Here is a 14272-nt window from a genome sequence, read left to right on the forward strand (position 1 = left end):
AGAAAATCTGAGGGAAAATGCAGAACTTTTATATAAAATAAGTTGTCACTTTTTTCTTACCAGTAGGTGGCAGTCAAAAAACTTTCAGTTTTAATAATTACGCTTAACGGACGAAGAATCTCAAAATGGGCTATTTAATTTTTATAGGAGAGATGAAAGGTTTGGAATTGGAAATTTAATAAAAATTAGTGGAATGAATTATTGTAAAATAATCTTTTTGTTTTTTCTTCTTTTCTTGTTTACAAAACATGGATTATAAAATGCAGACCTACCATTAAATTACTGAAACGGATTTTATGGAAGATCTAATAGTCCATTATTTTATGAGGGAAAAGAGCTATGAATAATTACTGTTACAGGATCCAAGTATATTCATTTTCTCCCCTTCCTCTCTTTTGGGGGACCATCAGGAATAAGTTATCAATCCCAAAGAATGACTGAGTTTAGAAACTATTTTTACTCTTAATATTTTTCTTCTGAAAGTACACCATGTGCTGAGAATTCTTTTATTTTCTTTGGCTGCCCCAAGGATCCTTTGCACTTTTACTGAAAATTCTAAATAACTTCTATGTTATGAAAGACGATAGATACTTAATTTAAGATGGATTTTTTTTTCTTTTTCTTTAACTAAACAAGAAGCATCCTCTAAGTGCTCTCACTAATGGAGTTTAAGTGAGAACACAGCTCTTTATAAATGTTCCAGGTGTGGGTTCATAAAGAAGCCTAGCTTCCTCATGTTAATATCTAAAATCTTAAGTCCTAGGGAAATAAAGCAGAGGAGAATATGAAAAGAGTGTAAATGAATAAAGTTGATGCAGAAAGGAACAATTAAGATAGTCATTTGGCCCACCAAGTTTCTAGAGGAGAAAACATGTAGTAATTGGTTTATTTTGGTGTGAATAGAATTTATCTTCATCAACAACACACAAAAGCATTTTTAAAATGTGTCTGGAAAGTACTATGATGTAATGCAAATTGAACTAACAGATTGGGAACTTCATGAGATCAGAGACTGTGACTAGTACATATTTTGGTTCAATGAGTGTCGGCTGCCCTGAATTATTTTATTGAATGTTTAAAACAGACATTATTTATGTGACTCTTCTGGTAGGCATATATAAATTAGGGTGTATATATATATATATATATATATATATATATATATATACGTATGTATATATGTATGTATATATATTTAAGTTATTAATATTATGTACAAGTGCAACCACAGACACATAATATATAAAAGGTAATGGGGGTCCAAAAGAATAACGTGTTTAGATGAATGTAAGGCATGAGTGCTGACTAGCAAAAAAGATACTCCAGGCAACGCTTGGTGCTTGTGGATGAGAGTAGATGTGATAAATGCTTCCTGAGTCGCCCTGAGAGGAGTCAAGGAGAGACAAGATAATAGACTGAGGCAAAGGGAGCAAATCTACGAGCCTTTTCATGCAGCACTTAAGCAGACCCATCAGGGGAGTCCTGGGGAAGAAGATACACATTCCCAGAGGAGAAAATATCAGTGCCAGGGTCCACCTGTCCCACCCCACTTTCCACCTCCTTATTCTACCCCCAAAGAGTGCCTTAGAAAGTCTGAGGGAAAAGAAGAAAGACTGAGCCATGAGGACATACTTTGTTTTGCTTTGCTTGATAGACTTCATTTTTTAAGAGCAGGTTTAGGTTCATAGCAAAACTGAGCAGAAGATGCAGATGTTTCCCATACATCCCCGGCCCTGACACGTGTGCAGCCTCCCCCCTTATCAACATCCGCCACCAGAGTGGGGCATTCGTTACAGTTTGATGAACTTACGTTGACACATCATCGTCACCCAAAGTCCATAGTTTACATTAGGATTCGTTCTTGGTGTTGCACATTCTATGGCCTGTACAAAGTATAATGACATTTATCCACCATTACAGTATCACACAGAGTAACATCACTGCCCTAAAAATCCTCCGTGTTCTGCCTGTTTATCCCTCCCTCTTCCCTAAGCCCTGGCAACCACTAGTCTTTTTACTGTCTCCATAGTTTTGCCTTTTCCAGAATGTCATATAATTGGAATCATCTGAAAAGGATGTTGCCTTTTCAGATTGGCTTCCTTCATTTACTAGTATGCATTTAAGGTTCCTCCAGGTCTTTTCATGGCTTGATAGCTCATTTCTTTTTACCACTGAATAATATTCCATTGTCTGGATGCACCCCTGTTTATGTATCCATTCACGTACTGAAGGACATCTTGATTGTTCCAAGTTTGGGCATTTATGGATAAAAATGCTCTAAACATCACTGGCACTGGGTTTCAACTCCTTTGGGTAAATACCAAGGAGTGCGATTGATAGATCGGACAAATTACACTTTGCCCAATTTTTGAATAGATAATAAATTTAAGCAATTCAAAATATCAAACCATATAGAAAAGGAGCACAGTACAAAGCCTCCCCATGCTGTCTGCCACCTGCCTACTTCCCCAGAACTATTGCCCTGACCACAGGCCCCCATTTATTAGTTTCTGTTATGTTTCTTTCCTTTATGTAAATGTAAGAAATTATGAATATATATTTTCATATTTCCCATATTAAACACAATTTTGGGTCTTGCTTTTCTCATTAATGCATCCTGTAGGTCCTCTCATGTCACTGTATAGAGGAGGCCAGTGTGGCTTCCCTCTTTTCCTGCAGCCACATTGTTTTACATTGTATGGATTTAACCTGTCCCTACTTATGGACATTTGGGTTGTTTCCAGTGTTTTTGCCATTATAAATATTATAGCCCGTATATACACACATAAATATACGCATCACATCTGTACAAGTATATCTGAAGGATAAATTACCAGAAGTAGGGTTGAAGAATTAGTAAGTATACAGTGACCCTTGAACAGCACGGGTTGAGCTGTATGGATCCATCATACGTGGATTTTTTTCATTAATACCCACTACAGTACTACATGGCGGTTGATTGAATCAGGGATGTGGAACCACAGATACCAAGGGCAGACTATAAATTATAGGCAGATTTTCGACTGCAGGAGAGTCAACGCCCCTATCTCCTGTGTTGTTCAGGGGTCAACTGTATACAATTATAATTTTGAACACTCCTGTCAAACTGTTGTCCAAAAGGATGGTACCAGTTGGCTCTGTTACCAGCAATACATGAGAACGCTTCTTCTCCACTCCACGCTTCTTCTCCACTCCAAACTTTTCAATTTTGCCTGTTAGGTGACAAAAAAAATCTTAATATAATTTTAATTTGCATGCTTCTTTTATGACGAGGCTGAGCATCTTTTCATATGTTTCAGGATCACTTGTATTTCCTTTTCTGTGAGCAACTAATATCTTTTGCCAATTTACAGTAGAGTTACGTGTCATTTGTCATATTCTTACTAATTTCTAGGGGTTCTTTATATATTAGAGAAAGTATCCTTTTTCTATAAACAGGTTTTGCTTCTCTGGAATTTTTTAAAATGACTCTTTCTAATTTTTAAGCAATTTTGAAAATAATCCTCACTCTCATATCTTACTAGTCTTGTTTAACTTGTTTTGCCTCAAGAGAAAAAATTCTGTGTTGGCTTAGAACAATTGTTAAGATTTTAAAAGAACAGCTAGATAACAACTGGGATTGATTCTTTAGAATTTAGCCTGTATGTGTCCTCTTCTGCACTTATATTTATGCTAACACAAAACTCCTTAACTTCAGCTTATTCCCATAGCAACCAGGCAGCTGGGACAGGCCACAGCTGCATAAAATAAATAAATATATGTGTAACACACACGTGCGCACGTACACACACACGTGTGTGTTACATATAATAAGAAATCTAACCTTGGGAGCTGCCGCTTTCCCATCATTTACTTGTATTTAAATTTCTCTCAAAAGAAGTGGGAAGTGGGTCTGTGTCTTCTTTGAACCTGATTGCCTTCTCGCTTCTTTTTCCTCACCCTCAGGTTCTGTGGTTTATGGTCTCAAAATTAGGGGTCTCTCCCTCTCTCCCTCTCCAGTCCCTCTCTGTCCTTCCTTCCCCATCTCTCCCCCTTCTCCCCACCTCTCATACTAGAGTGTCTCCTTCTATCACTATCCTCAGGATGCTTGCTGTGGGCCAGCCTCGGAGGTGAAAGGTGACACCGTGGTATTCTTAGCACTTCAGTAATTCTGTCACCTTCGATGAGATTCATCACAGGCCAAACCCCATTCTCTATCAAAAAGTAAGAGTCTACTGCAAAATTACTACACTTTCCCTTTCACTTGTTTCACGGTAACTGCCTACTGGGATGCTTTTGTGCAACGCTCTCTGCTCCATTTCCTTCTGGGATGGGAAGAGGCTTCCCTGTGTGAGTCCCAGGACCACTTTGCCCCGCCTGCTTTGCCCTCCGCTACTTTATGTCAACAGAGGCCACGTGGCTCATACACCTCTGGTGAAGTGATGCTTGAAATTCTTTGTTATAAGACAGACTTAGCATCAATATTTTTTAAAAACACATCTTGGGTATGTATTGGAGGGGTTGTTTGGGATTTGTAGAACTGTGGTAGCCCCAGATCAGGGCAGAATATAGGTAGACATTTGAGGTTCTCCAGACTAGTAGAATCAGGGTGAGGGACTGAGAATTCTGAGAAGATTTTGCAATTTCGTACTGTCAAGAAAAACCGTTGGGCTGCTTGAGCTGGGAGTAGGAGCGGCGTTTTGGTTGTGCGGTAACTATTTAAGCAAATTGAACATTAGAGCCGGAAGAAGTTCCAGGGGACATCTAGCCCTGCTCAGTCCTTTGTAAGGCTAGGAACCTGAGGTCAGAGATGTTAAAGGACTTCCCCAAAGTCAGTGTCAGAGATGAAAGTAGATCCCAGGAGGTCTCCCTGGGTTTCAGTTCAGTGCCCTTTTTTTGCAGCATGAATCATGGATGATTATGCTACTGCATCTGTATTACAGTTTCTCATTGACCTTCTTCTAATGAACAGCTTATTGACAATTAGTCTATCAAGAAAGTAGCAAAAAAGTAGAAAGGATCTGATCTCTGTACTTAGTAAAACATGGACCCACAAACATCACTTTGTATGAAATACTTTGGCCCCGAAATAACATGTAGAGTCCATGTATGAAACTTTTTTCATCTCTTAAATGCTTCCAACAGAAGGGGCATTCAACAGCTATTTAATGACCAATTGTTATTCAGGAGTTTAGAAAAGGAAGGCACTGTAAAATTCAGGGAGAGAAAAATGTTGCTAGACAGGAAGCAATTAAAAGTAATGAAATTTAGACTGAAATAATTCTATTTTTCCCAAATCAAGCAAGGGAACAGAGTATTTCTAAAGTGATTATATTATTCTGAAGAGAAAGTTATCTAATCCAAAAAGCAGTTTGATTAAGGAAGATTTGTTAAAGTCAGAATTTCTTGCAATGAATGAACGAAGATAAAAACAAATTTGCCGTTGGAGGCAAATTGCAAAAAGGGAGTATTTTAAACATTCTGTGCCCAGAACTAAGCCCACAGACACACTGACCTTGAAGGCAACATATAAATATGGACTTAGTTGTACTCAGACTCTGTAATGAGGTGAAAAACTTCTCCTCAATCCCACCTATTCACAGGCCTAACTGAGGCCCCCAAACTAAATAGATTCAGACTTCTTAATTCCAGAGGGAAGATGTAAATTTTTTCAGAATACCATGATGGGACTTCCCTGGTGGTGCAGTGGTTAAGAATCCACCTGCCAATGCAGGGGACACGGGTTCGAGCCCTGGTCCAGGACGATCCCACATGCCGCGGAGCAACTAAGCCCGTGCGCCACAACTACTGAACCCACGTGCCACATCTACTGAAGCCCGCGTGCCCTAGAGCCCGTGCTCCACAACAAGAGAAGCCACCGCAATGAGAAGCCCACACACCACAACTAAGAGTAGCCCCCGCTTGCCGCAGCTAGAGAAAGTCCATGCACAGCAACAAAGACCCAATGTAGCCAAAAAAATAAAATTAAAATTTTTTTTAAATTAAAAAAAAAGAAATAGAATACCATGATGATAACACCTTACGTTTTATGTTGTATTTTATTATTTACAAAGCATTTCAACATATTATCTCAGTTGGTATTTAGAATAACTCCTGAGTTATTATAATGTTATTGTCCTAATGCTGTTATCCCAATTTACAGACAAGGAAACTGGGAGACTGAGGCTTGGAGAGATTGTGTGGCTTGTCCAAGGCCGCATCTGCAGTATGTAGCGGAGCCCAAACGCAAACCCAGGTCTGCAGTCCCTGGCCTGCTATTCTTACGGGTGCCTGGCACTCTCTTTAAGAGAGCTTCCCCGTCTGCAAACATAGGAGTATGATGAGGGAGAATTGTCAGCCTCTTCTCAGCCCTGCCTGGTGGCATCTTGGAAGAGATCTCTATATATCTTCTTGTAGGTACCAGAACCCACCCTCCACCTGCTAAATATGGGTATTTTCTTTGAAACTTGTGCTTCCAATAAATTGTCAACTCCAAACACCCTCTGTGGGTGTTTAGGTTTTTTTGTTGTTGTTGTTGTTTTTTAATTAATTTATTTATTTATGGCTGTGTTGGGTCTTCGTTTCTGTGCGAGGGCTTTCTCTAGTTGCGGCAAGTGGGGGCCACTCTTCATCGCGGTGCGCAGGCCCCTCACCATCGCGGCCTCTCTTGTTGCGGAGCACAGGCTCCAGACGCGCAGGCTCAGTAATTGTGGCTCACGGGCCTAGTCGCTCCATGGCATGTGGGATCTTCCCAGACCAGGGCTCGAACCCGTGTCCCCTGCATTGGCAGGCAGATTCTCAACCACTGCGCCACCAGGGAAGCCCAGGGTGTTTAGTTTTAAATGTACAGTCCTTGGTACATATTATGGGAATTGCCCAGTTTCATGATTTGCACACCAGAGGAGATCTGAACCTGTAGCCTTTGTTCACACTCTGGACTTCCCCTAGTCTGTAAGAAGGTGATGGAAAAACTGTGGAGGAAGTAGAAATTGTTTGGTGGGATATTCAGTGCAGGGAGGTTGAGAGGAGGGTGGTTTCGTGCCATGATGTTGCCCTGCACAGACCACGCCTGCTGTCAGGAGACACCTGTGGACATGCAGGGCCATCTTCCTTACTCTTCCAGAAGCATCCCGTCTGCTCCCTCCAGCTCATGGAATTCCTATGGACGTTAAATGAGATAATCCATTTTTACATCCTCTTCATTACTTTTTACATACTTACACTTTACCTATTTTTAAGAAGATTTGAGCTGGCTGTGTAATTTGTATAAAAGTGCTTTTAAACTGTTAGGGGCATGTAACTACAAAGTAATATTTTGTACCATTTATACTGTGTCCTCTGCCCGGTGTTTTCTTTCCCACTTTATGCATTACCTCAAGAATCTTTTTTTATGTCCTTTTTTTTTTTTGAGCAATTGATAGCAAATGTAACAGTCATGGGTAACATCTGAATATACAAGGGTGTAACTATGTGATGGTTATAAAAATAGACTTGAAAAATTAATCTGCAAATATATGGCCCTTATCTCAGATTTTATTGCTAAAAACCTTGTGGGTCTGCCTGCCCCAAGGCTCAGGACATTTAGAGCTCTCTCCCCCAAACATCAACCACCACCTTCTTCAACTCTTCCGTTCCTCATCCTACCAGTAAATGCCACTCCGGTCACACAGTGAAAAAACCAGTTAATTAGTAAATTTATAAAATAAGTGAACTTTATAGAGCAGAGGAAGTTAAAACAACGTTAAGCGTGACAAGAAGGGCAGGCTGTCTTGACTTTCATACTTTCTGATTGTGGCAATCATGCTGGGAGTCACTGCTGGCTGAGAGCAGGGGAGAAAATGCTGGAGTTGAGCGGCCACGTTTCAATCAGCAGGAACCATGCTCCAGATACTCTCATGAGCTCAGATTCTTAATAAGTACTCGCTACGTGCCAGGCAGCATTGTAGATGCTGAAGACACAGTCGTGAACAAAGCAGATAAACCCGTTGCTTATGGGGCTTCCGTGCTAGAGGGGAGACAAATAGTAGACAAATTACAAATCAGTGTGGCTGGAGAAGCTGACCGTGGACAGAGCAGCAGGGGTGGGTCGCTGAAGGCCGAGGTGAAGAGCTAGGATTTTACTTGAAGTGAGAAAGGAATCAGTGGAGGGTTTTTGAGCGGGGGAGGAAATTGATGTTTTGTTTGCAAAGGGACCTATGTCTACAAAAAGTCACGGACCTATTCAGAGATGGTAAGGGGCTTCATCTCAAGTGTGAACTCCTCTTGATTGGTAGTTTCTGCCCACAGCTCTGGGCTGAGAAGGGTCTGTAATAGCAAGTCCTGGCTCAGGGGGAAATTATTCTCACACCAGTTAACAGTGATGCCATAGACGTGGGGCATAGGTTTTTCCCGATAGGTCCATAACCGACCAAGGATTTGATATGCAAAAAGTCATACATATAGCCAACGCTATAAAGTAAAAATTTTAAATGGCCAAAAATCATGATAATTACTGAAAAATGTAAAATAATAATTCAGCTCTTCCCCAGTAGGCAGACCTATGGGGGGAGATATCTTTATAAATTGTAGAAATTCATTTCAGTGCAAAGCAGGGACTATCTGTACTGACTTTCTCTGTATCTGCTTGAAGAATTTCCCATTTATTTTCACTAGAGGGCATCACAAATGATGGAGACCAATAGAGTGTCCAGAAAATGCCAGAGAAAATGTAGTGAGATTAAATTTTCAAAGAGAAATGAAGTTCTTCTGATTGCAGCTTTATTGAAAACAAAAGCAGAACCAAAAAACAACCTTAGGTATACTGGTTTCATTACTTCTACTCTTGGAATTTTGAAAAATTCAGTTTGGGAGTTATCCACACCTCATCTCGCCAAAGTTGATCTAGAATGCCAGTCACCAAACAAAGACTTCTTCAGTAATCCTCCCACCCCAAGAGGATTAAAATCCTTGTATAGTGTCTAATTTGTGTGATTTGGTTACAATCATATTTGAGAAAAGATTTAGAATTTCAGCCTATGAGTGGAAATCAGAATAAATGAAGACACAGATCATTTTCAAGGTACTGAAAGAACTGTTACCAAAGATCTTGGGTAACCCAGCTTTTTGGTAACAAGTGATAAACTGGGAATAGAGTCCTGATTCAGCCTCCGCCACTAGCCTGTATCATGGGCTCTTCAACTCAACCTTTCTAACCTTAGTTTAGTCATTTGTAGAATGAAGTGGTCAGACTACCTGACTGCTCACATTTCCCCTAGAAGGTGCTGAGTGCTGTCTTCCTGATCTCTTCCTCCCTGTGGAGAGTTTGGATGGAGGGATGGGTTGGGATGCATGGAGAGTGAGACACAAAATCTTTCTTCTCCTTTCTTTTCTGGGAGCTGTAAAGATTCAGTCTCATTTGTGAATAGTACACTTTAGACTGTGATAAATGCCTAACTGATTAAACTTTACTTCTCTAAAGGAAAACATCTTACCGAAAGAGAAGTGTTCCATGACTTTTAGGTTGAGAAAGGTGTGGCTGGTTTGAAGACCTCAGCTGGGAATATGTGCTCACAAACCCATTTGTATGTCTGTTGGAAAAACCAAATGCCATAGGAAGTAAGAACGTTTAACGTACAGAGTAGACATTTGTTTCTAAAAGTTGCTCAGAGATTGCTCATTTTAAAACACACACCGTTGGTAATCGAAGGATGATTTGTTGCAGCCAGGGCAGGGCAGGATGCTGCAGTCTCCTATTTTCAGGACTGAAGATGGCTACTCAGCATTTTAAGGAAACCCCTCTGGGTGACAGCAACAGGGCAGTGAGATCCTGTTCCGTGTTAGCATGTCATATCAGAGCCTCTCACTGGTAACGCTGGAGCTGTGTGAAATCACAGCCATTATATATATGAGGGACAGCAAGAGTTTTAAAGCTGTGAATTACAGTTGTGCAGACATACATCTTATTTCTAAAATGCCTGTTTGGATCACTATGCTTTTTTGGAATTGACATATCTAAAATCCCCATATTTTGGAACAAGTCTAGCCCTCTCTGTTTGGGATAAACTGTCGTCTACTGTGCATGAATTCTGCTTTACTTCTGGTCTGAGGACCATAGATGGTTTAAATCCAGCTTTTCTATGTCTTGGTCAGAATATCAGCTGAAGTGTTGACTGCTGGCTTGGTTTTCCTTATAACCATAAGAAAGTCACATTTGTATAAAAATTCTTGTGAATACTTGTAAATAGATTTTCTTCCATTGCTGGTCCCTTAGTATTGGATCCCATGATTCATTGTAGGCTACCGATGACCTCGTACGTTTTGTGCACTGCTGGGTCCACAGTGCCTGGCAAACAGTAGGCACACAAGAAATATTTGTAGAATGAGTGAGAGAATGAATGAATACTCATGTCTTCTAACCTTAAAAGATTCAAGGCTATTATCTGTTACATAAACAAGTAATTAAAGTGATTGTTGGAAGCATCACCAGAGTGATTCGTGACTGTGTTTATTGTTCATCCTCATAAAGGACTGGACTCTTTTCCCTCCACTGAAGTAATCCTGAGAAAGGCTTCAGGTTCAACACCTCCGCCAGATGATAGTCTGGTCACAGCTCTTGACTTAAGTCATTACTACTTTCTTACAAACTCAGAAGAAAGAGTAAATGCATTTGTTAAAATGCAAAATAATCCTAAAGAATTTAAATAGTGAGTAGTTGAATATATGGTTTAGAGGTGTTCATTATAAAATAATCTAACATTTACTGTGGCATTTTGGACATTACTCTTTTTTTTAATTTATTTTTTGGCTGCATTGGGTCTTCATTGCTGTGCACAGGCTGTCTCTAGTTGCGGCAAGCTGGGGCTACTCTTCGCTGTGGTGCACGCACTTCTCACTGTGGTGGCTTCTTTTGTTGCAAAGCACAAGAGACGCTCTAGGTGTGCAGGCTTCAGTAGCTGCAGCACTCAGGCTCAGTAGTTGTGGCTCACGGGCTTAGTTGCTCCACGGCATGTGGGATCTTCCCGGACCAAGGCTCGAACCCATGTCCCCTGCATTGGCAGGCGGATTCTTAACCACTGCACCACCAGGGAAGTCCCTGGACATTACTCATTTTTGTATTGAATTATAGTTATTCCATGATATTATTTCAAAATCAGATGCTATTAAATCCATTTGTAAAAGGTGTTCTAAAGTTTGAGACTTTTTAAAAAATTTTTATTACAGTATAGTTGCTTCACAAGTTTGAGACTTTTAATGATCTTGTCTCTATTGCCACCCCTCCTTTCCATGCACCCCTCCCCCCTAAAAAAAGAAAGAAAAGTGTTCTTAAAAATCCTGCTTTAGCCTTTCAAGTCCTTTGAACATATTGGGTTAGCCAAAAAGTTCGTTTGTTTTTTTCCGTAAGATGTTACAGAAAAACCCGAATGAAATTTTTGGCCAATCCAATACTTGGTGTTTTTAATTGATTGGTTGATTTGACTACTTACTCATATGTTTTCCTGTTATTGACGTTAAAAACACAGCAGTATCTTATAAGATCCAAAAAACGTTGGTGAGAAGGGGATAAGGGTAATAAAAATTAAAGTTACTTTCCTAGAGTATACAGTACATATATATAAGCAAATGAGTAAATTCCAATTTAGGTTTTATCTGTTTTCACACTGCCTCAAGCTATTTCAGGTTTAGCTCTTTTAAGCTGGGAAACTTTAGAATATATAGCATTGTTCTCCAGTATTTTCCTGTGGAATCTCAACGAATCGCTGTGCATAAGCATGGCAGTTGGAGCGAAACCCTTCCAGCCTCTGTCCCCTACCCAACCATGTTACAGAGTTAGTGATTTCTTCTCTACCAGCTCTCCTCCCTGGCCGCCCACTGTGTGCGACCATCCTCTGCAGTGTCCCTGCAATAAGAGGAGAAGGTGAAAATCAGCCTGCAGGTTTAAATTAATTGCACTTCTCAGGAATGCTGTGAGTTAGTCAATGCTTTAAATCACGGCATTCTAAACTTCTAGTTTAAACATAACTGGAAAGAGAAAGCTGAAATTAAAATAATGACAGAATAAACCTAACTGGAGGAGAACAGTATAAAACACTCCTAATCAAATACTCAAATAATCTGTTAAAATTATTCATAAGTAGTTGACTATTTTATTAAATACACCTGTTACTGATTTGGGGCACTAATTTAAGCGCTTTTTGTTTCCAAAACTTACCTAGTGAAATTAGGATGCTTACATTCTAATGGAACATTGCTTTTACTCATGATGGAAATCGTTTTAAAAATAGAATTTAAAAAATCTAATTATAAACGTTACGCATGCTCATTGCAGAAAATGATAGAAATGGCTCCATTTGAAATTGTGTACTTTGACGGTTAAGATCTGAAAGATGTTGTATACAAGAGATCAGGTCCTGTGTGTTACTGGAGCTAGCTTCAGATATTTGAGTTTATCCTGTCTTCATTTGTAAAAGAAAACAGATGCGGTTAGTGGCTTTGCCTCTGTGCTCCCAGGAGACTGCGTCCATATCCACATTGTAGCATTTTCACCCTGTGTTGGTAATTCTGTATTTACATTTCTGGGCCACTGAACTGTAACCGGGACGTCCTCATTTTTGTGCGCCCATCGCCCAGTGCAGTGCCTGGCATACAAGCAGGTGCCCGGGTGACATCCGCTAAAAGAATTAAGAGTTTATGTGAGTAGTGACAGAAGGTAAAGGTAGGAAGACTTTGTTCTTCCTTATTTTTTCTACTTTCATATGGCATGTTTCTCTATCAATTTTGGCTCTTTTATGCATAGCTAAAACTGACATGTTGTATTTCTGAAAAAAAAATTTTCTATTAACATATCCTGTCAAGCTCTAAATAGAGGCAATTCTTAGAACTCATATTTATGTACAGTCATTAATTGCTAAGAATAATAATTTACTTGTAAATCCAAGATTGTATTAATTTTATCTGTAATGGAATTCTTGTTCTTTCCTGAAATCATAGCAAATTATTAAAATTACTTTGTGGGGAGTACAAAGTTAAGGAGATCAAATTTGTTTTACAAGGACATTTGATGTAATTATTTTTAAAATATATCTTGCTTTTTACACCAGACTTTATTTAGATAAAAATAATTTCTTAAACCTCTATAAAAAACTATTCTTCCCATTTCTCCTTTCTTTGTCAGTTAATTCTCAAACCCAGAATATGCCTTTACGTTTCTGTTCTACACCAACTGGCTGAATTATGTTGGGTCTTATATAATGCAGTCTAGTAGAGAATAAATTCAGATGTTAGACATTCTTTTGAAACAAATAAATACATGATTGTTGGTGAGCACTTTTGCCTGTAGCTTTAGAACAATGGGTATTTGTAATCAGGACTGCTCTTCAGCTAATGTACACTATTTCCCCTGGTAGTATACTCTCCAAACAGAAGCCAGAGTGATCCTTAAAAAAAGAAAATTCTAAATCATATCTTAAAGGCCACAAAGTCTTTGTGAGCTGGTCTTCTGCCCACCTCTCCTGGGCTGTCTGCTCCAGCCACCCCATCCTCCACGCTCACTCCAGCCCTGCACATGCCCTACTGGAATGAGAGCTCCCTACAGGCAGGAAGGTCTTCTGTTTGGTTCTTTCTCTGCATCTTCAGCTCTAAGAAGTGTACCTGGCATACAGTAGTTGCTCAGTAAATAGTTGAATGAACGAATCATTGCACAGATTTCTTTTGAATAAACTTTGTACTTAGAGATAGGAAGCTGAGTGTGTTCTTAAATTTCTTTTTGTTCTTTTTATCTAATGGTATTCTTATACGTGAAACATACCATAACAAAAGCAATGTAAATCACTTTCTTTTCTTTAAAAGCTTATAATTCAAAGCAGACAACACTAACAAAAGGCACCAACTAATACTAAGCAGAATTAAGCCTATTAAGTATTAAATGATTAGAAGAAATGAGATCAATATGAAAAGGAGCTCATTTAATTTTACTGGAGGATGTACACACAAATTCTTTCTAAATGGAAAGACACGACATATTGTTATGTACAAAGATGTTATATCAACCTTTTCAGAGGTTGATATAAATATACATTTATATCATATGAGGTTGTATAAATATACATTTTAGTGAAACTCCAACCAGATTTCCAGTAGGAACTTTGTTTATTGTGTTGGTTGACTTTTATTTGCAACTCATTTTCCTTCATCACCCAACCTGAAGTGTCCCTCTCACACTGGTCACTCTCCGTCATACCTCCGTGTTTTATTTTGCTAGAACACTGTCTTGTCCCTCAGCTTTATTGAGTTATAATTGACATAAAGCACTGTGTAA

At 39.3% G+C, this 14272-nt stretch overlaps 1 protein-coding gene across 4 annotated transcripts in view; it reads left to right on the top strand.

Moving 5' to 3' along the window:
* Positions 1-14272, top strand: part of CDK14 (cyclin dependent kinase 14) — a 575870-nt gene that overhangs the window by 436456 nt on the left and 125142 nt on the right. The gene's annotated exons all lie outside the window — the stretch shown is intronic.

Source organism: Balaenoptera acutorostrata, chromosome 7, assembly GCF_949987535.1.
Source record: "Balaenoptera acutorostrata chromosome 7, mBalAcu1.1, whole genome shotgun sequence".
NCBI classification, from domain to species: domain Eukaryota; kingdom Metazoa; phylum Chordata; class Mammalia; order Artiodactyla; family Balaenopteridae; genus Balaenoptera; species Balaenoptera acutorostrata.